Genomic DNA, 22539 nt, shown 5'->3' with positions numbered 1-22539 from the left:
TATGCCTAACAGGAGTTAATATATGGAAGTCTTTGTTTTTATTAGTAGATTTAATTTTTTAGAACAGTTTTAGATCCACAAAAAAAGGAAACAGTATAGAATATATATACCTATATATCCTCCCCTCACCCTGCCTCAAGCTCAGTTTCTCCTTATTAACATTCTGCAGTAGTAGGTATATTTGTTAACAATCAATGAGCCCATATTGATACGTTGTTAGTAACCGAAGTCTGTAGTTTATTTGGATTTCCTTAGTTTTTAGGTAATATCATTTTCGGTGTTAGGACCCAGCCAGGATACTCTATTGCACCCAGTAGTTGTGTCTCCTTAGGTTCCTTTTGCGGTGACAATTTCTCTGACTTTCATGTTTTTGATGACCTTGGCAGTTTTGAGGGATACCAGTCAGGTATACTGTAAAATGCCCCTCTCGTGAAATTTGTCTTTGGCACCTTTGAAGGCTTAAAAAAGTGTTGGCTTGGGGCGCCTGGGTGGCGCAGTCGGTTAAGCGTCCGGCTTCAGCCAGGTCACGATCTCGCGGTCCGTGAGTTCGAGCCCCGCGTCAGGCTCTGGGCTGATGGCTCGGAGCCTGGAGCCTGTTTCCAATTCTGCGTCTCCCTCTCTCTCTGCCCCTCCCCCGTTCATGCTCTGTCTCTCTCTGTCCCAAAAATAAATAAAAACGTGGAAAAAAATTAAAAAAAAAATTAAAAAAAAAATAAAGAAGTGTTGGCTATTAGTATTATTACTTCATATTCAGATTAAAATGTGGAGCAGAGGTGGGATGTTGGGGGGGAGGTAGTTTTGGTGGACGGTCAGTGTTTAAAAGAAAGATTTATTTTGAGGCTTGGTCATTTTATCAGTGCTGTAAAACTGGACAGATCTGGTTTGTCTACATCCACCCTTCCATCTGTCCATTCGATTCAGTAAATATTCACCAAGTCTATTGTAAGGGTAGACGTGTGTTAGATGTTGAGGACTGGATGACAAGGAAAACAAAAGTCTCCTCATGGAGTTTCTGGTTAAATAGGGAGATCGTTAATAAGCAACTAAAGGAATAATCTGAAAGATAGCCTGTGACAAGCAAGGAGAATAAGACATTTGTATATTAAAGAATATCTCAGTAGGGGAGAGGAAGGAGGACGACTTTATTAGGCTACTTTATTAGGATGGTGTATTAGTTAGAGTCAGATCTGACTAGGAGGAACAGAAAACAACAAACAGAGGCTTAAGCAAAATGGGAATTTCTTGGTCATGTTCAGGAAGTCAAGGAGGTGGTCCAGAGCCAATGTGGCAGCTCCATAGCGTCAGGACTCTCTCTCCTTCCCTCTTGTTGTTCTGCTGTGCATGGCTTCATTCCCAAGGATCATCTCATGGTCGAAGACAGTTTCTGGGGCTCCAGCCATCACATCTGAATTCCAGGCAGCATGAAGGTGAACAACACAGACAAGGGGACGGCCATTTTCCCATTTTGGCTTACTTCTTGCTGACCTAAACTTAGCTGTGGCCTGACCTGGCCACTTTACCTAGTCTTTATCCAGATGGCCAGATATACCAGTTAAACATCAGAAGTGTGTTTACTACAGGGGCGCCTGGGTGGCTCAGCCAAGTGTCCGTCTTCAGCTCAGGTCATGATTTCAGGGTTTGTGAGTTCGAGCCCCACATTGGCCTCTGTGCTGACAGCTCAGAGCCTGGAGCCCGCTTCAGATTCTGTCTCCCTCTCTTTCTGCCTCTCCCCCACTCATGCTTTGTCTCTCGCTTTCTCTCTCTCAAAAATAAACAAGTAGTAAAACAAAACAAAACAAAAAACCCAAAGAAGTGTTATGGCTATGGAACAGCAGTTGTAAATGCATCAGAATCACCTGTAAGGCTTGTTGAAACACAAGTTTCTCATTCAGTAAGAGGCAAGAAATTGCATTTATAGCAAGTTCCCAGGTGTTGCTGCTAATGCTGGTCCAGGACCACCCTTTGAGAACCACTCCCCTAGAAGATGGAGAGCATGAGTGTTTGGGGAGCGGTCTCTGATTTGGAGCGTAACTTGGACTTTGATCATTCACGTGTTTGTACTGAGACAGATTATGCTTTCTGAGGTCAAATGTCTTTAATGTGTCAAGTCTGGATAGCTATGCATAATTTAGTCATTTTTGTAAGAGCTTGGTGTTTTGGTTGTCTACTGCTATGGAACAAACTACCCCCAAACAAACTGAATTAATCCGCTTGTGATTTTGGAGGTCTGCAATTTGAACAGGACTCATGGAGAAGACTTGCCTCTCTTCTCCATATGCAGGCCGGTTGTGACTAGGGCTGGAGGGTGCAGTACGGCTCCACTCACACAGCTGGGGCTGGGCGCCTTGGTGCTTCTCCAGGAGACTCTTTCTAGTAGTATAGGCTGAACGGCCTTACCCGGAGGCTTGGGGCTCCAAGAGGTTGAGATGGAGATTCTAAGGCTTCTTAAGTCCTGAGCCTAGAAATCACACTGAGTCAGTCCCTCCTGCCAGATTCTGTCGGTCAGAGCGAGTCACAAAGCCAGCCCAGATTCAAGGGGAGAGAGGAAGTAGACTCCAACTCCTGCTGGGAACAAAGAGTGGCAAAGTCACCTCAAAAAAGAGCACGCGGTTGAGAGGGATTATTGTAATTGTCTGGTAATAGTCTGACATAATCGGGAATGAGGATGTCAATTTCATAATCGGAATCCCTTACACTTGTAACTATGAACATAGACCATTCATTGTATTTTATCCTTACCAGGACCAGGCACTTCCAAAATTTTTTGGTGCACCACTAGAAAAGAAGTGTGGCAAGATCAACAAGAGGTAAAGAAATACTCTTTGTGGAGATGTGTTTAGAAACACACACACACACAATGTATGGTATCATATTACAATCAGGATAGCAATTACTTTTTACAATCAGGATTGTAGAAAGTCTTGTTGGTTATTGTTAAAAGTTTCCCCACGCCTTTATAGATATAAAAGCTCAAACACGAGGAGAACGCGATTTGGAAATAAATTCATAAGTATTTTCCTGTTGGCCTTCTTTAGGCACATGGCTATTTTGATTGAAAGTTGTGATTTCAAGTTTTGAAAGTCAGCATTTAAAAAGTAATGTTCTCACACCCATTCACTGTGAATTAATGCTCTAAAAGAGGTCAAGTTTACAGTATATTTTTATTTGTCGTATGATACAGGCTAAGGGTAAGAGCCTCTCCTCCCACCCCTAATGAAATCTCTACAGGTGCTTGAAATTTTATCAGGAGTGAGTGTGTGTTCAGGCACTGCTCATCTTTGCCGGATTCTTACGTAGCAAATACTTCTGGGAAGGGAAGGGTGGACGTAAGTGGCACTGGATTATGAATAATTTAGAGGAACAGTCTTCTCAGAGAATCCTGAGAGTCCTGGATGCCTTTGGAAGAAGGGGTTGCTGAAGGCAGGCGCTTGGCAGGATGGGGTGGGAGGGTGGAGAAGGCTAAGATAGAGTTACCAAGCCCCAACTTCTCTGCCTTGAACAGACTGCTGCCTAGGTGGCATGCATTAGGCTCAGGTGATGTTAAAATAACCAATTCCGTACTGGCTTTTTATTGTGGAGAGAACATTTTGTTCCTATCATATGATATCATACATTCTTTGTGTGTGTGTGTGTGTGTGTGTGTGTGTGTTTCTACACACATCTCCACAAAGAGTATTTCTTTACCTCTAAAATAACTCCAGCCTCCTGCTTTGAGGTCTTTCTCTTACAAGAACTTTCAGCTTTTGTGATTTTCCTTTGGCGCGGAGTACCTCTTCCAGCCCTTCCTTCTCACCCTATTTTCCAAGGGCCAGCAGACAGTGCTGGCGTGCTCCTGGGCCTGTAAGGTTGCCGGCCCGCTGTGGGAAAATTCCAGCTCGGGCGGGGACCATGCTGGTTGTTCACCAGGTGTTGAACGGACCGCAGAGCGGAGCTGCCCCACAGCCTGTGCTTTCCTCGTTTGAATAGCAAGCTTATTTCCGTCTTTGATTTTCTGAAGGGCACTTGGTCTCTCCTTTTCATGTGTGCCTTGGCCCGGGGAAAACTAATCCAACTCCGAAGCCCTGAAGAGTTACATTCGAGGGAGCTGCCTTTGTTCAGGGAGCTAACACAGTGTGATTTTATTATTCCCGCAGAAAGCCAGGGCCTGCTTGGCGGTTCAGATGAAAAGCTCTGTGACTAACAGGATTCTTTCTTCGTTTCTTTCTTTTTTTGGGTTACATTTCTCCCATTAGCTGCCAGGTTGTTTCACAACATTTCTCCGGGCTGAAGTGATTTATCACGCAGGGGGAAAGAGAAGTGGGGACTGTCTGCTCTCCTTTTACCTCCTGCCAGCCAGGCTCCTGCTCCTGCAGGCGGGACAGGCCAACAGCCTTTACTTAGGTGGGGTGAGGCGAGAAAAGGAAACTTGACTCACAGCGGTTACCGATCTGGAGAAGGCCCGGGATATGGGGCAGTGAGCCAGTTGGGGTGCAGTCTGCCTCCTGGTTCTCCTTCCTGGAGCCAAAGGCTGTTGGAAGACAAGGCTTTGTTTTGCAGCCGAAGTCAAGATGGAGGTCCTTCTGCTGTGGTCCTGGGGATCTACTCCATACGGATTTTACCGTGCGCCAGAGGCTGCTGACCTGGAACCGGAGTGGCCAGGCATTCTGTCTCTTTTAAGCCTCCGTTGCAGGCTTCCTCCCCGACCCCCTAAGCTGCTTGGCGGGATCCCAGGGGATACCCACAGGCTGTTGAAGGCTTCTCTTGTTGCAGTGTCCCGTCTTGCTCTCCTCAGTCACTCTTTTCTTCCCGACCGCTTCACGGAGACGAACATGTGTTTTTGAAAATAAGTGGCAGTCGGGCAAATCCAATTAGTAGCTTAGTGTCATGACAATAGCTGAAGAGCCAGGTGATAAAAGCGTCTCTAGTCTTGACAGCTTGCAGAGGTCCACCTGAAGACCAGGTGAGCCTTGGGCAAGGAATGAATTGGAGGAAGGCGCTAATTTGCTAACAAGGTGGCCCAACCAGATGTCAACCAGTGCAGAACAAATGTAAATACGGTCCCTGCCCCCCCCCCCGCCCCCCATCCCACTTGGGGAAATCTGTGCTGATGAGTCCTCCAGCCTTCAGCCTCTGTGGGTGGGCTCCATCTAACCCCTAGAAGCACTGCAGTTTCTGAGCCGGTCCTGACGAGTAGAGAGTGTACCAGTGTTCTGTAAAGGTGTAACCAGGAAAAGAGAGACCATGCTGAGCAGTTGAAACAGAGGGAATTTAATGCACGTAACTGTTTATACAGGAGGTGGGGGGGGAGAGCTGAGAACCCAAAGAACAGTACCAGCTGAAAGCCACAGTTACTTCTAAACTGGAGGCCAACAGCGGGGAGATGCTTGTTTACTAAAGCGGGGGAGGCATGAGGGTCGTGTGGTGGAAAACCACCTTGGGTCTGTCTGGTGAAAGCCGGAGCCAGAGAGGAGATGCCAGAGACACTGCCCTCGGCACAGAGAGAGAGAGGGGGCAAAATACCCCGGGAAACACAGCTCACAAGGGTCAGTCTCCTGGGATCCAGCACAGAGCAGCAGAGATAAGGGCTGACCCAGGCAAGGAGGCTGTGTGTGCAGGTGTGGGGGAGGGGGGAGAGGGAGGTAGGGAGACATCACGCGAGAGAGCGTGCCCACTCAGAATCGAGTCTTCCTGGGAGCAAAGCTTGTGTGTGCAGTACCAGAAATGACTCCTGGCTGCCATGAAATCTACCACTCCTGTCAGTGGCTAGTACGGGAGAGCGTAGTGGTCAAGAGAATTACTGTATATAGTTCTTGCTAGGAATGTGGGTCACATGGATGTATGCATTTATTCAAAAAGCACTGAACTATAATATTTAATTTATACCTCAATAAAACATAAAAATATACACACCTAAAGAACATCAGGCTCTGGAATCCCACTGTCTGTTTGCGAGTAGCTAGCTCCAGACTGAATTGTGTCTCCTCCTTCCACCCCCCAAGTTCATATGCTGAAGCCTTAGCTCCCAGTGTGACTGTACTTGGAGATAGGGCCTTTAAGAAGGTCACTAAGGTTAAATGAGTTTATAAGGGTGGGCCCCTAATCTGATAGGATGGGTGTCCTTATAAGAAGAGAGAGAGAGAGAGAGGCGCCTCGGTGGCTCAGTCGGTTAAGCGTCTGACTTCAGCTCAGGTCATGATCTCATGGTTCGTGGGTTTGAGCCCCGCATCAGGCTCTGTGTTGACAGCCTGGAGCCTGCTTCAGATTCTGTGTCTCCCTCTCTCTCCACCCCTCTGCTTGCCCTCTGTGTGTGTGTGTGTGTCTCTCTCTCTCTCAAAAATAAATGAACATTAAAAGAATTTTTTTAGTAAAAAAAAAAAAAAGAAGAGAAAGAGAAGCCAGTGATCTTTCTCTTCCCCACATGAAAGAAAGGCTGTACGAGGGTGACAAGAAGGCAGCCGTCCGCAAGTCAGGAAGAGAGGCTTCACCAGAGAACAACTCTGCCAAGCACGGCCATCTTGCTCTTCGAGCCTCCAGAATGCCGAGGAAATGAATTTTTGTTCTGAAACCACCCAGGCCGTGGTGCTGTGCTGCAGCAGCCTGAGCCGACTAATATACTGGGCTGTGTGATTTTGAGCAAATCACGCATCTGTCTACCTTAGGTTCTTCATCTGAAAAATGGAGATAATAAAAATTCCCCCCTCACGGGGTTTTTGGGAGAATGAAGCAAACTACAAGCACTCGCCATCCAGTAAGTATGCACCTGTAGCTCTTGCTGTTCAGACCCTTGAACTTCTGCCTCGGTATCCCTGCCTGGAATTCTGGGTCCCACCTATCCTCAGGTGCTGTCTCCAGCCCCTTAGCCTCACACAAGATCTTGCTGCTCTCCCTGTGTCCTCCTCTTGGCCTCCTCCAGCCAACATTTGGGGTCCAGCCGGCATTGCTCAGAACTGTCACCTGCCTTTCTTTTAGCTGGCTGTGCTCCACTTGGTGACGCCATCTCCGCCCCGAGAGTGTCATGTCCTTACAATTACGCACTTTGGTCCATTTACCTAGTGGCTTGTGGCTGAGCCAGCCGTATCAGTTTCCCATGACCCCTTCCTTTCTGGTCCTGGTTCCATCCCACCAGCCTGGGTGCTTAGGTTGGCCCGGCATACTGCTCACCTCCTTGAGTGATGCAGCTACTTGTGCAGACGCTCGGGGCTGTGGCCGTTCTAGATTTTTCTGTCTAGAAATGCACTGGGCTGGAGAGGGGTGAGTGGATGAGCTTGCTTTTATTTGTATAGCAAACATGCTGTTTTGTTTGTTTGTTTGTTTAAAACTCACACTGTGGACTTACTAGGGTTGGCTTTTGGGGAAATGGAAACTATGTTTGTGGGGGGGAGGGTTGGGGGCCGTAGTCAGAGGCAGATTGGATACAACTTCCCAGCCTCAGTCCCTTACTGGGCAGGTTGTTTCTAGTTTTATGTGGTCTTGGAATCTGTGGTTGGCTGTCTGAGGTTTGCTGGGTCGTTTGTAAAGCAGGGGTTCTCAAGTTTGTAATGAATCACGTCTATTAGTTTCCAGTTACCGCATATCTCAAATTTAACGGCACAAAGCAACACACACTTATTAGCTCAGGGTTTCTGAAGTTTTTAGCTCTTAAAATTACATAAATGGCACAAGCTGGTAAGAACAAGTTTAAACATCGAGAAGATTATAAAGTAAACATGATGCGTGTGTCCCGAACCTACTCTGTTCCAACTCTCCCAGAGAAATGATGACCCAGTCTTACTAGTTACTGTCAGTACATCTATCCGCATTTTTTTGCATGCTTAGAGGAACATATGCTCACACACTACACTCCCTCTTTTTTTTTTTTTAATTTTTTTTCAACGTTTATTTATTTTTGGGACAGAGAGAGACAGAGCATGAACGGGCGAGGGGCAGAGAGAGAGGGAGACATAGAATCGGAAACAGGCTCCAGGCTCTGAGCCATCAGCCCAGAGCCCGACACGGGGCTCGAACTCACGGACTGCGAGATCGTGACCTGGCTGAAGTCGGACGCTTAACCGACTGCGCCCCCCAGGCGCCCCCCCCCCTTTTCTTTTTTTAACAAGGATGCGCTCATACTTAGGTGGGACTTCTGTTTGCAAGTGATAGAAACTCTACCTCGACCATTTGGGGCAAAAAGAGGAACTCACTGGCAGAAGAATTTAAACCACAGGACTCAGTCTCTTGGCCTTTTGTCTCTGCTTCTCTCAGACCAGCATTCTCCACAAGCTGGAACTCTGGTCACGAGAAGCTGCCTGGCTCCCCACTCCAGGCTTCCCGTGCAGAGGGCTTATCCCTCGCCTTCAGCTAAATAAAGCATTCCCAAGAAGGATGTTGATCGGTCATGAGTATCATTTAAGGTGTTTTTGGGAGGAACCTGGGTGGCTCAGTCGGTTAAGCATCTGACTTTGGCTCAGGTCATGATCTCTCAGTTTGTGAGTTCGAGCCCAGCGTCGGGCTCTGTGCTGACAGCTCAGAACCTGGAGCCTGCTTCGGATTCTGTGTCTCCCCCTCTCTCTGCCCCTCCCATGCTCATGCTCTGTCTCTGTCTCTCAATAATAAATAAATGTTAAAAAAAACATTAAAGTACGTTTGGCTGCAAATAACAGAAACCCCAAGAGCGAGTGACTTAATAGAGGTTTATTCTTTTCATGGAACAAGATGTCTAGAGGTATACGGTTGTTCTTGTAGCCCAGTGATGCCATAGATCTGGGTCAGTTTCTTGGCAATTCTCTTTGTCTTCCCCTTGGGGTTGCAAGGTGGGTACAGCAGCTGTAAACATCATGTTCTCATTTGACAGTGTCTTTTTTTTTTTTTTTAAGTTTATTTATTTGGAGAGAGACTGAGACAGTGTGAATCAGAGAGGGGCAGAGAGAGAGGGAGAGACAGCGAATCCCAAGCGGGCTCCGCACTGTTAGCACGGAGCCTGATGTGGGACTCGAACTCATGAAACTGAGAGATCATGAGCTGAGCCAAAACCAAGAGTCGAACTTAACTGAACTTAGCTGACTGAGCCACCCAGGCAGCCCAGCTTCTCTCAAAAGCAAAACCTGAGACAAAGGCTTTTGTGATGGCAGGGAGATGATGGCAGGGAGCAGGGGTAAGGACTGAGGGAGTGAATCGGGGAAAGAGGGACAGCCAACAGAAGGATGCATTACTGACCTGCTGGCACCTCCCGAGGGGCTTATGAACTACATCTCAGGACTGTCTGCTGGGGGACAAAGAGGGAAACATTTTTCCATCCACAAGCTCCCTCCTCCCCTAACAAAACAATATGACAATAAATATATTTTCCAGTCAGCGTATGTGTATGTGGTATACACAGTGCATAGCCACATCATCATACAGATGAACCACACTTACGTATTCTATTAATGGATATTTACACTGGTTTTATATCAAGTTGTCATAAACATTGAAAGGGGCTTCTTCCCCCCCCCCCCCCCCCCCCCCCGCCCCTCGCCCTGCTCTGGTCCCAGAACCAAGGAACTTTTATAGCAATATTTCATCTTGCCAAAACATAACTAATTCACACTAACCTATTCAGGGCAAAAATAGAAAAGAGGTAAAAATAGCTTCTAAGTAGCCAAATAGGTGTCAAAGAGTCACAAATTCCAGCTGGAATGGGTAGTCGTGTGTGCGATGTCACTCCGGCTTGGGCTGGAATCTCACGTACTTGTAAGAGACAGCTTTGTTAGCCTGTCCAATCTCACTTTGCTTACAGTTCTAACTAGCTTGGTATCCTAGTCACTATTTCCACAAATGACAAGGGGAAGGAAGCCACTCAAGGAAGCCACACTGCCAGCTCAAACCAGAAGGGGGACCACAGACGGCAACAAAAACAACACAGCAGAAACAACAACCCAAAACCTTTTTTTTAAAATGTCCCAAACATGCAAAAGAATACTGGTATTTTACCGACTCTGTGGAACAGGAAAAGAACGGAGGTTCACAGCCAGAAAGAATTGTCGCAATCACGTTCGGAGTGCTCTTTCCAAGGCGTGGAGATGAAGGATTTGTTTTTTGCTGTTGTATCTTTTCACGCAGTATTGATTCAGTACCATTGTTCTTGTTGCGCAATATTTTGGAGAGATTTCCCAATATGTAGGTTTCGAATGATGAAAACGATCCTAAAATCTCTGGGGAACATCACTGTCCAAACAACTGGTTTCCATGGAGTTTTAGCCGAGAAGTTTCATCCAGCAAATTGGTTGGGTAACCACAGAGAATGATTTCTCTGCCTCTCTGCACGAGGGGGTGATGCTGACCAGACTTCGCCTGTAAACCAGGGCGGTGGTGCTCCATTTCGTGAGTACACGGGGACAGTCACCGGCCATCCTTGCACAGTGATGCGTTAAGTCAGGTAAGCAAGTATTGAGACTTTTATCCATCCTCCTAGAAAATTTCCAGAAATGTTAGAGGTGAGCTGGAATGGAGGGGGCAAGAAAATAATCTGTCTCCAGTAAGAAAGGAATTTGGGAACTTTTTCTGCGAAAGTTCTATATATAACAAAATGTCACTCATTTCTTGCTCAGTTTGTCTAATTAGGAAATGGTTATATCCCAGCTGTGGCATCAGTTAACCAGGATATTAGTGGCTTCGTGAGTGTGGCATCAGTTAACCAGGATATTAGTGGCTTCGTGAGTGTGTGTGCATGTGTGTGCTCCCAGTGCTCCCTTGAAATTTAGTTAGTAGCATTGACTAGAGAATTTTTTTGCTTTGTTCCAGAATCTTGTTACTTATTATTGTCATTAATGTTACCACTCCATTTGGGCCATTCACTTCTTGCCCAGTATTTCTTCCTCTGTTCTTCCTGGGTGTTTTGTTTTGTTTTACATGTTGTGGTAGACCAAATAAGGGCCCCCTGCAAAGGTATTCCTGCCCAGAAATGGTGTGTATGTTTCACTACATGGCAAGAGGAATGGAGGCTGCAGATGGAATTAAACTTGCTCATCAGCTGGCCTTAAAATAATGAGATTATGCTGGATTATCTGGTGGGCCAATGTAATCATGGGATTCCTTTACAGGGCAAGGCAGAGGCAAAAAAAAAAAAACCAAAAAACAAAAAAACAAAAAAACAAAACAAAACAAAACAAAACACACACAAAACAAAACAAAACTCAGAAATAGGGAAATGGCACTGTGAGGAAGGCCTCCCACGGATGACTTTGAAGGGAGCCACAAGCTAAGGCATGTGCAGCCTCTGGAAGTGGAAAAGGGGAGAAAAATAGATTCTTTTCTAGAGTCTCCAGAAAGGAATGTAGCCTTGCTGACACCTTGGTTAGTCCAGGGAGACCCATTTGGAACTTCTGACTTCCCGAACTCTGAGATAATCAATTTCCGTTCTCTTAAGCCACCGTGTTTGTGATAATTTATTCCGGCGGCAATAGAAAAAATGAAAGCATGTGTTAATAAATTACATTTAAGACGTATTTATGAAGTGTTTGCTGTGTGCTCAACATTGTGCATGGGGAGAAGATACAAAAGTAACGGAAATGTCACACCTTCTCACAAGTGATTGGTATTTCAGAGGATGAAATAAAGTTTATTTCTGTTATACACACTATTAGCTATCATTATGTAATGCTCATAGTTGCATAGGCAACGTGATTGATCTAATCATCCATGTTTCTTGGTGCCTTTTCTGTGCTAGGCACTGTGTATGCAATAAGGGAGATACAGTGCTGAACAGATACAGTTACTTAATATGACCAGGAAGAATTGTTCATTTCTACTACAACCCAGTCTGCTCCTCCTGCAATCTTTTCCTAATCTCCCAGTTCCTCAGACTCCAGATCTACAAAATCATTGGAGCAGAGGTTTTCAACCAGTGGTGTATGTGATTGCTGTGGTGGACGTGAAGGGGCAGGTGAAAATACAATGCCTAGCCCTGCCCCTGGAGATTCGGACCCAGTAGTCTGAAGAAGCATTGGGCTATAGGTTTTTTGGTAAAAGCTCCCAATGTAATTATTTACCTTGTTTTAGAGAGTGAGATAAATAGAGCACTAATGGGCTACAAAAGAAATTACATGTTAAATATTTTTTTAAATGTTTATTTATTTTTGAGAGAGAAACAGAGAGAGAGAGAGAGCAGGAGAGGGACAGAGAGAGAGGGAGACAGGATCCAAAGCAGGCTCTGCACCAACAGCAGAGAGCCTGACATGGGGCCTGAACTCATGAATCGTGAGCCAAAGTCGGGCGCTTAACCGACTGAGCCACCCCGGCACCCCTTGTCTTTTATTATCATATAGGTATCATGTTATTTAATTACAATGTAATATGATTATAAATTAACAACAAGAGAGTCACTCAAAATCTATACATTTGGGAATTAAAACACATTCCTAAGTAATTCAGTTTTTGGATAAAAGAGGGAGTCAGGGGGCGCCTGGGTGGCTCAGTCGGTTAAGCGTCAGGCTTCGGCTCAGGTCATGATCTCGCGGTCCGTGAGTTCGAGTCCCGCGTCAGGCGCTGTGCTGACAGCTCAGAGCCTGGAGCCTGTTTCGAATTCTGTGTCTCCCTCTCCCTCTGCCCTTCCCCTATTCACGCTCTGTCTCTCTCTGTCTCAAAAATAAATAAACAAACGTTAAAAAAAGTTTTTTTTTTTAAATTAAAAAAAAAAAAAGGGAGTCAGGGTAAAATCGCAAAATATTCAGAATGAAACCGCAAGGAAAGTAGCAGGTATCAAAACCGTAGAAAGCAGCCCACGTGGCATTCAGAGAAAAATTTCTCGCCCGAAGGTTATTAGAAAATAAGAAAAATTGAACATCAAGTACCCAGCTTAAAAAGATACAAAAGAAACAACAACAACAAAATCCCGAAGAACGGACGAGTTTGCAGACGTTTAAATACAGAAGCAAAATTAATGAAGCAAAATGATCTTAGTGGAATTAAGAAGACCCCAAATTTGTTCTTTAAAAAAAAAATGAATGAAACAAACTTCGGTTTTAATAAATAAACGGTATTCGTAGTGACAGCAGCGACAGTGGTAGTAATAATTCAGAAACGTGTATATGATGCTCGGTGTCAGACATTTATTCCCCGCTAGGCATGCGTGTGCTTCCTTACGTTTCTGGGCCCTCTCATCCGTGAGTCAAATGCTGGCCCTTGAACTGTCAGCAGAGTAGCAGATGTGCTGGTCAGAGCCTGTGTGGGATCCCGTCGCTCTGTTTTTTCCGCTCCCGGTGCTGCTGTGAGCTTGCAGGCCAGGTGCCGAGATAGTGAAGCAGCCTGGATGACTGTGTCCCCAAAGAAGGACGGGTACTCTGGGGAGTTGTTCAGTTGACATAGCACTCTGTGGGAGCAAGAAACGTAACTTTCCTGGGCGAAGTCACTGGCTCACGTTTTAATGCAGCATAGCCTGTTTCCTCCTGACTGAGCCACGTTTCATAGAACGTGCGCGTTCTAGAGTACCTCTCGGTCATTAGATAGATAAATCCCTACAACTTGGTCAATGTATTGTGAAAGTATAGCTGCAGGAAGAGTGGAAAAGGAAGAAGCTGAACTCTTCAGAGTTTGTCAATTTTCCTGCTCATTGCCAGACAAATATGGCTGAAGTCCCAACCATTTACCGAGACCTACTGGCCCAGGTTGTTTGTGTCCACAAACATACATACACCTCAAAGCCTGTAGTAGGGAAGGGTTTCCAGATTTCTTCACTGTCTTCTGTTCAGAATATTGCTTTGAATTTGTTCATGTACTGTTGCTTTAGAAAGATAGTAAGACTCGCCATCAGCTCCTTTTTTGAATGTCTAATTCCGATAGGCTATTAATGTGATTTATCGCCATGAACTCGTTACAGCATTTTCCACCAAAATGAGAAACTGGAAATAAAACACAACTGATGGGTCCCTGCATTGGGTGAATTGTAACTGAATTTGATCTGATTTCAATGCTAATTCTCATGTTCAGAGTGCAAAAGGGCAAGCCACTCATTCACGTTCATTGAGACGCTAGTTCCGTATTATTTGTGTAAGTACGTTTGAAAGTCTCATATTTCTGAAATGTATGGAATATTGAAGCATGCAGTGGTTTGGCATATGAAGTCAGCTTGTCTGAGTTCATATCCTAACCCTAGCACCTTACTAGCTGGGTGAACATGGGCATTATTAAATCATTATTAAACTGAGACTCAGTTTCCCGTTCTGTAAAGTGGGAGCGACAATAGTTACCACCTCAAGGAGTTATGGTGGGGGTTAGAGGTGACCCTCCACGTAAACTGCTCAGTAGGTGTTGTTGTGGATGCTGGTGGTGGGGTGGTGATGCTTATGACCGGGCAGGTTTGAGAGTAGTCCGGTCACACGGGGCTGGCCCTCAGGAGCAGCTCTGCCTCTTACTGCCTGGGCATCTTTGAGGAACGTACCCTCTCTCATTTCCCATTTTCTCACACATGAATGAGGATGATTATAGTTATCTGGTACACCTGTTGGGAAGATGAAATCAAATAGAGTATTAAAAATAGTGTTTAGCAAAGAGATGGGTACACAAGGCACTTAAGAAATGATAGCTATTATTATGAAAACCGAAAATTGGAAAACTGCTATTTAGTTTACCTATATAGTACAGATATCATTCAAACTAATATTCCCTCTTACCATGACCTTCCACTCCTTCCTGTGGCATTAAACATCGCGATTATTTTCTGAATTACAGGTTAGATTCTGATACCAAGAGTTCCAATATGCTATCTGATTTTTTTTGTTTTTATATTTTTTTAATACCTACGTTTCATGAAGTTTCGTACTTGGAAATTTGAAAATCTTTTTATTGTCGTGATACAGACTTGACTTGTCCCCACTGGGTTTCACTTGCAGTCCACATTTTTTGCTTTTCCTCTTTTTTCTCCTTCCTTCCTTTTCCCCTCAGTCTTCCTTCTAATCTTTCATCTTTGACTTCTTCCCTTTCTTCTTTATAATTAGAGACACGTCCCCACTATAATCCTGGCAACTCCCTGTAACACGAAGGACTAGATCTGTTCTGTGGAACGGCAACACAGAACACTTGAGAAAGTGTTCTTTCTCAACGGCAACACTTGAGAAAGCAACCTCAAGTGAACGTTGACCTTTTTGGGTACCGTATGTCCATTTAATGATCATCTACTCTGCCACACAGAGGCTACTATGGCGCCTATGGTTTTTGCTCTCATTTCTGCCTAAACTTGACATTCTTCCAATGCACTGTTAATTTCAGGTTGCGAACGTTGGATACTTTTTTAACCTATGCTTCTTTCTTCGATGCTACTATAAACCTATTAGCCTTCAATTGTCTCCTGCTTACTAATTTTAAGTCTTTAAAGAAGATGACGCAACCAAATCTAGTTTTGCAAAGTACCTCAACAATATAAAAAGGTATTATTGCTTTTGGGTCAGGTCCTGGCCACGCAGGGAAAGTGTTCCAGGCAAAGCCAACAATTTCTTCCTCAGTTGCCAAGACTATATCCATTTGTTTATTGGCACCAAGTTGTGGGCGAAGCGGAGTTATCTAGATTGCCTCCAATAAAGAAGATTCTCACTTTCTGAAAACGGTATGTTTTATTACTGGAGAGGAGCAAGTACCAATGGTGTTGATGCTACTGTTAATATTAACAGGTATCGTGGGGCTTATTGCCTTTTCTCTGAAGAAGGGAAGGTCATCATGAGGTTCGGGGAACTGTGCAGGGAACCCTTTCTCCAGGCACATCTGACAAGGCTCTTGGGAGAACAAGGGTGGGAGAAACAGGAGCAGACTTGTGGTCAAGGGGGCAGAGTTGTGCCCGTCCATTTTGGGGGGGCAAGATGGCATAATGGGGAAGAGCCCAGGCTCTGGAGGCAGACCTAGCCCGCTTCAAGAGCCAGCTTTACTGTTTGTTAGTTGTATATGACCTTGTATAATTGTCTAACTTCGCCAAGCTTTGGTTTCTTCATCAATTATTTATTTTTTTTAATGATTTATTTTTTAAAAAGTTTTATTTTATTTATTTTGACACGGAGAGAAAGCAGGGGAGGGAGAGAGAGAGAGAGAGAGAGAGAGAGAGAGAGGAAGAGAGAGAGGGAGAGAATCCCAAGCAGGCTCCTCACTGTCAGTACAGAGCTCGACGTGGGGCTCGAACCTCAAACTCACAAACCATGAGATCATGACCTGAGCTGAAAACAAGAGTCAGACACTTAACCGACTGAACCACCCAAGCGCCCCTCTTCATCAGTTAAATAAAAGCAATAATGGTGGCTTTCCTTCAGGGCTGTGGTGAGGATTGAGAGAGAGCATGCATGGAAACCATTCAACACCGGGCCAGGCACATGTTGAGCTCAGTAAACGTTTAGTATTGTCATGGCTGGTTTTAGAATTACTATTATGTTACTATCCTTACTAAATTCTACAATTTAATAATTTAGGTGAGAGATGAGGGGTTTTTGCCTCTTCCAATCAGTCGTGTGATCCTTGACTTCCACCCCTGGCTTTAAAACAGGAATGGCTTATTTCTGCTCATGTGTTTTGTTTTTGTTTTTTTCTGTCTGTTTGACTATAAAGAGGATAAATCATCATCTGTCCTTCCTTCCCACTCTTTTTCTTATCCATTTGAATACAATAAAACACCTTGCCTAATGTGGGTTTCGCGCTAAGCCACATAGACATCAGAGAAATGTGGTCGCTTGCTCCTGCCATTTGAAATGGAGATTTGGCTACAGTGAATCCCTGCTGATGAGAGAGAGTTCTAGAGGTCTCAGGGCCCTGACTGTTTGGGTCTGAAGGACTCGGGCTCTCGCTACCTCTAGGGGTGATTTCATTTTTGGAGTCTGGGGACTCTGACGGGCTGCTTTTGGTCTGGTGTCAGGGGACTCTGCAGACATCTGCGTGACCTTCCCAAAGGCCTCTTCCTCCCTGATTAGCACGTGCTGGGGTGTAAGGTGAGTGTCATCTCAGTCCTCCCTGGCCTTTGTCAGCTGCATGGATGCTGGGAGCCTCCGGCTGAAACTGAGAGGTGGCCAGGAAACAAAGGTCTGACAATAGACGGGGCAAGGTCAGTAGTGAAGCTTCAAGGCTGAAATCATAATGTGTGCACCGGGATCTTTTTGGCTTAAGTGACCTGTGGTTGCCATATCACTTCATTTTGTTTTTATGAATATATTTCTTTACTTACAGAGTGATTTCACATTGAGTAGAAAAATTCAGTCTTTTCCTCCCTGTGTTTTCCTTTACTGTTACGTGCCTATCACATTTGCAATGCCTCTGACACATCGATCACCAGATATGTGACCCCCACCAAGGAATTCTCTGACGCCAGTGGGTGTTCTACAGTTCGACTTAATTCTGACATTACTTACCTGGAATTAGGGTCAGATCCCACAGGTCAACAGTTCGGTCAGGAAACGCAGATTGTAGGTCCCCAGGCTACCCACAACTTCTATCCAATTGACCATTGAAGTTCTTATGGCCTCTTCCTCAGGTTTGATTAGTTTTACTAGAGCGGTTCACAGAACTCAGGGAAACACTTATGCTTAACAGTTTATTGAAGGATCTGATGAAGGAAACAGGTGAAGAGCCAGGTGAAGAGATACATAAGGTAAGGTCTGGGAGGGTCCCAAGCTTCTGTCCCCATGGAGTTGGGGTGTGTCACCCTCCAGTACATGGATGTATTCACTAGCCTCGAAGCTGCCTGAACCCCATTACATGGGGATTTCATGATGATTTCATGAGACACGATCAGTGATTAGCTACATTTCTAGCCCTTCTCCCTCCTCAAGAGAATGGAGGGTGGGGGGTGTGGAGCCGAAAATTCCAAGCTTCTAATCATGGCCTAGTCTCTCCCGTGACTACCTTTCATCCAGGAGACATCCAGGAGCCCACCCGGATTCACCTTGCTAGAACACAAGACATCCCTATCACCTAGGAAGTTACAAAGGACCTCTGTGCCAGTAATGGGGGGGCAGAGACCAATATGTATTTTCCATTACCTTACATGCACACATCAACTGGTATGATCGTCACAATGACCTTATTTATTTATTTATTTATTTATTTATTTATTTTAATATCAAATTTATTGTCAAATTGGTTTCCATACAACACCCAGTGCTCATCCCAACAGGTGCCCTCCTCAATGCCCATCACCCACTTTCCCATCCCTCCCACCCCCCCATCAACCCTCAGTGTATTCTCAGTTTTTAAGAGTCTCTTATGGTTTGGCTCCCTCCCTCTCTAACTTTTTTTTTTTCCTTTCCCCTCCCCCATGGGTTCCTGTCAAGTTTCTCAGGATCCACATAAGAGTGAAAACATATGGTATCTGTCTTTCTCTGTATGACTTATTTGACTTAGCTTAACGCTCTCCAGTTCCATCCACGTTGCTACAAAGGGCCATATTTCATTCTTTCTCACTGCCACGTAGTATTCCGTTGTGTATATAAACCACAACTTCTTTATCCATTCATCAGTTGATGGACATTTAGGCTCTTTCCATAATTTGGCTATTGTGGAAAGTGCTGCTATAAACATTGGGGGGTGCAAGCGCCCCTATGCATCAACACTTCTGTATCCCTTGGGCAAATTCCTAGCAGTGCTATTGCTGGGTTGTAGGGTAGATCTATTTTTAATTTTTTGAGGAACCTCCACACTGTGTTCCAGAGCGGCTGCACCAGTTTGCATTCCCACCAACAGTGCAACAACAACCTTTTGAGGCAGGCAGCGGCAGTCTTGGCTCCTATGTAACAAAGAGGAAAATGGAGACTTTCCCTAATAAGTCTTCCTAATTAGGTGGCTCCTGGCTCCCGTTCCAAGTTTAGAGTGTTTTTGGCTGGGCTGACTTTATTGCTAGGTAAAGACAATGGTGTGGCTTGAGGTCCATTGGGACAACCTCCAGGCACCAAATTACTTCTACTTTTCTGTAGTGATTTTCTGAAATTCTATCATTTTGAGTCAATCGTACCTTTGATTGAGCCAGTGTCTCTCCAAGCCCTCTCTTTCAAAATGCAAAGACTCCCTAGCAGGGGGAGATAAGTCATAAATGGCAAATCAGTTTGTCCAATTAATTTCTCTCTAGGCAGCCAGCTGAGACTCGGGTGGTTACGGATGGAAATGTCGATGGCAGATGGGGAGAAGGAACCTCTGGAGTTTGAAGCCCTGTCTGAGAAGAGCAGACCTCAGAGAGTGTATTGGTTTTCTATTGCTCTGTAAGAATGACCACAACTTGGTAGCTTAAAATAACACACATTTATCATCTTGCAGCTTCTGTAAGTTAAGAGTCAGGGCATGGCTTAGCTGGGTCCTCTGCCTAAGGTCTCACAGAAGTCTAAGCAAAATGCTGGCTGCGCTGCATTCTTTTCTGGAATTTTGGATCTTTGTCCAAGCTTACAGGGTTTGTTGGCAGAATTCAGTTCCTTGGACCTAGGCCTGAGACCCTCACTTCCTAGAGACTGCCTGTAGTTCCCTGCCCTGTGGCCCCCTCCACAGGGAGTTCACAGCACAGCGACTTGCTTCTTCAAGACCAACCACAGATTTTCTCTCTCGAGTCTCTGAGACAGAGTGTTATACAGCGTAAGGCCACCATGGGAGTGGCATTTTGAGATTTCACCTGAAAATCTGGATCTTGTTGGGCCCACGTTCTCACTGGGAGACAGCTGGTTGGTGAGTAGCAGGTGCCCGCTTGGACATGGAGGGACTCTTTGGTTTCCCAGACTCCTTGCCTTCCTCCGATGCTGCACTCACCCCACCACAATCTGTTCTAGTCCTTCCCTGTGCCCTCCTGTCTATTGTGGGCTTTTGAGTTCGTGACCTGGGATTACGTTCTGAAGGGGCTGAGGAAATGTATGACTCCGGGAAATGGAATAAGGAGGCTGTGACTCAAGACGGGGGGTGGGGCTGCAGCAAACATGGCTCCACACCCCCTCCTGTGTCTAATTATAGCATCAAGGCGGTGGGACTGAACAAATCTGGGGTCCTTTCTTGGCTCTGTACTCACACGTATGGATGTCAGTCTATGATTTAGTCTCTTTGAGCCTCAGTTTCCTCATCTGGAAATCCTCCCTTCCCCCAGAACTGCTGATTCAAATCGGGTTGGGTTGGGGCCGAAGAATCTGTAATTTTGACAGGTGCCCGAGGTGACCCAGTGGTCGGGCCACTTTGGGTGATGAGTCCATTCACAACCGGACATTAGCCGGCAGCTGTGGGCTTGGGAAATAGGAGCCTTTTTTTTTTTTTGAGAAAGTCATTGACAGTTGGGGCTTACCCTAAGCTGGCTAGAACTCGGGGAAAGACTTCAGTTCCAGACAGAATATTCCATGGAAAAAATATTGAGAAGTTAAGAATCTGGGAAGGTGGATACAGTTGCCTGCTGGATCACTGTGAGGACTGGAAATCTGTGTCTTATGTCTCACAGTAGTTTGTAAACCGCTGATGGGGCAGGGCTACCCAGCAGCAGAAAGCAGGGACTCAGTAAATGTTGGTTGAATAAGCGAATCAATAAAAAGTAAACATTTGCCAGGATCCACCGGTCGGCATTCTCTCAGTGTGAACCTCTCCGAAAACACTCAGAGAAGTTCTCTTCTGTCTCTCAACAAGCTCCTTCTATTGAACTGAGTGCAATCTATAGAGAGATTATAGTTAAGGAGGGCCCCAATTTGGAGACAATCTTTTATTTCCAAGCCAAGAACAAATCAAGTGCCTCCAATGTCCTGGGTTGAAAATGCAAAGCCCTAATTTGTCAGTGAAAAAGAAATCCTTTCGGTTTCTGAGTTTCACATTCTGAAACATATTTTCCCAACCAAGAGGAATTTCTAGTAACTAACAGGTGCAGAGAGCCTCCATTGTAGGCAAACTTGGGTTCTATCATTTCAGGATCATGTTTGAAAATAGAAGGGAGTTTCAAGTAGTCTGATACAAATGCCGATTGTTACAAAGCTCTGTGGTTAAGAGAACATGAGATTTATCAAACTGCGCACTTTAATATTGGGCAGTCTCTTGTTTGTCAATCATTTCTCAATAAAGCCATAAAAACAAAAAGACATGAAGCGTAGAAGGGCACATATGCATTATGAAGTCCTGTTTAGGCTAAGTCTTTGCTTCCCTTAAAACATATTTTGGTCAATTAATTCATATATTTTTGGTCCTGTCTCTGTTTAACACACAACGTTGGTTCGGTTTAATAACCCAAGAGAGCCTTTAAATATTTCATAGCTGATGGTCCTGATGAAAACTTAACTCATACCAAAGTTATTTTTTATTTATGGGCTTCTGAGGGCATCCATGGTGCTCCACGAAGCATGAGAAAGACAAGTTTATGCTCTGGGCCTTCTGTGAGTACTCAGCATTGAGAAAGCAGTGACAAGGATGAGCGTGAGTGGCTTTGTGAGTTATTTGGGGTGGTAGCCTCCTGGGAGGAACGACATGCTGTCCTGCTTGGAGCAAAATGATTACACAGGTATGGTCACCAGTCATTGCATTTGGAGTCATTGTTCTACAAGTGGTGATGAGCATTTAAGGGGCAGAAGAATTGGGGAGGGGAGATGGGGAGAGGAAAGGCATTTGAAATGAGGGAAACAGCGTGACCGAGGCACAAAGGTGCCGTGTCTGGTGTATTTATGGACGCGTTTGGGGAACAGAATCTGATGCGGCTGGGTAACGTGGTGGGGTTGGATTATGAAGGCTCTGGAGAGGGAGGCCACAGAATTTTAAAATGGAAATAGAAGGTTTTCTATTGAAGGTTTCTGAGTACACAAATGCTATAATAGTTTAAATGTTTTAATTGAAGATTCTTGTATATAGATAATGGTATAAGTGCTCTTGTATACATTGACCCATAGCAACCCTCTGTCTCATTTTTCAGTGTCTCATTTTTTAAGTGAGGAAACTTGGGCACAGGAAAGTGGTTGACATAGGATTTGAACCCAGGCTGCTTGGCTCTAGAGCAAATGCATTTAATCAGTAGTGTGTTGAGGACTCCTATAGTGATAAGTCGTATATAAGGAAGGTTAATCTGGTGGTGATATCCAGGGTTAATTGGAAGGAAAAGACTCCTGGTGGTGAGCAATCCAGTTAGGAGGCTATGGCAATAATCTGAGGCGTACCAGAAGCCATTCACATCTTTGCTTCTGGCCGCCCCTCCGTCACTTGACTTCATCCGTCCCTACTAGTCCCATGCCGATTCCAGGCACCGTTATTTTCTGCCTCCGCTTCGCTCTTCCGCAATCCATTCTCCACTCTGCAGCCAGAGGATCTTTGTAAAGAGCGAATCCGAACAGATTGCTCCTTTGATTAAACTTTCCTTGTAAAATCTCTTTCCTTCAGGAGCTGGCTCTCATTTTCTTCTCCAGCCCCATTTCCAGGCACCTGCGTCCTTTCGCACCAGTAAATGTCAGCTGTTATTATTACCCCGCCACAACCCACTTATCACACCATTGTATTTGCTGAATGAAGAAAGTCAGTGAGTGGGAAGAGAGATTAAGAGATGGATATGAGTAAGAGGCAGATGTCTGGCTTTAACACTTCCTCTCCACCTATGGGCCTGAAGCAAAGAAATCCCGAGGAAAAGGATCTACCTTTCTATTCCAAGGCCTTGGCAAT

At 45.1% G+C, this 22539-nt stretch overlaps 1 long non-coding RNA gene across 4 annotated transcripts in view; it reads left to right on the top strand.

Annotated features, from left to right (window-relative positions):
• LOC102900246 overlaps positions 1-22539 on the top strand; it is a 75598-nt gene that overhangs the window by 19653 nt on the left and 33406 nt on the right. Inside the window, exon 1 of one of the 4 annotated variants that reach the window (XR_002161692.3) lies at positions 9483-10372. The exons of the other annotated variants lie outside the window; for them this stretch is intronic. This is a non-coding gene — a long non-coding RNA (uncharacterized LOC102900246). Of the gene's footprint in view, positions 1-9482; positions 10373-22539 lie in introns of those variants that run through there. 4 annotated transcript variants of the gene reach the window in all.

The sequence above is a fragment of the Felis catus genome, chromosome C1 (assembly GCF_018350175.1).
Source record: "Felis catus isolate Fca126 chromosome C1, F.catus_Fca126_mat1.0, whole genome shotgun sequence".
NCBI lineage: Eukaryota > Metazoa > Chordata > Mammalia > Carnivora > Felidae > Felis > Felis catus.
The sequence above is the reverse complement of the archived record's forward strand: the minus strand, read 5'-3'. Positions and strand labels throughout refer to the sequence as shown.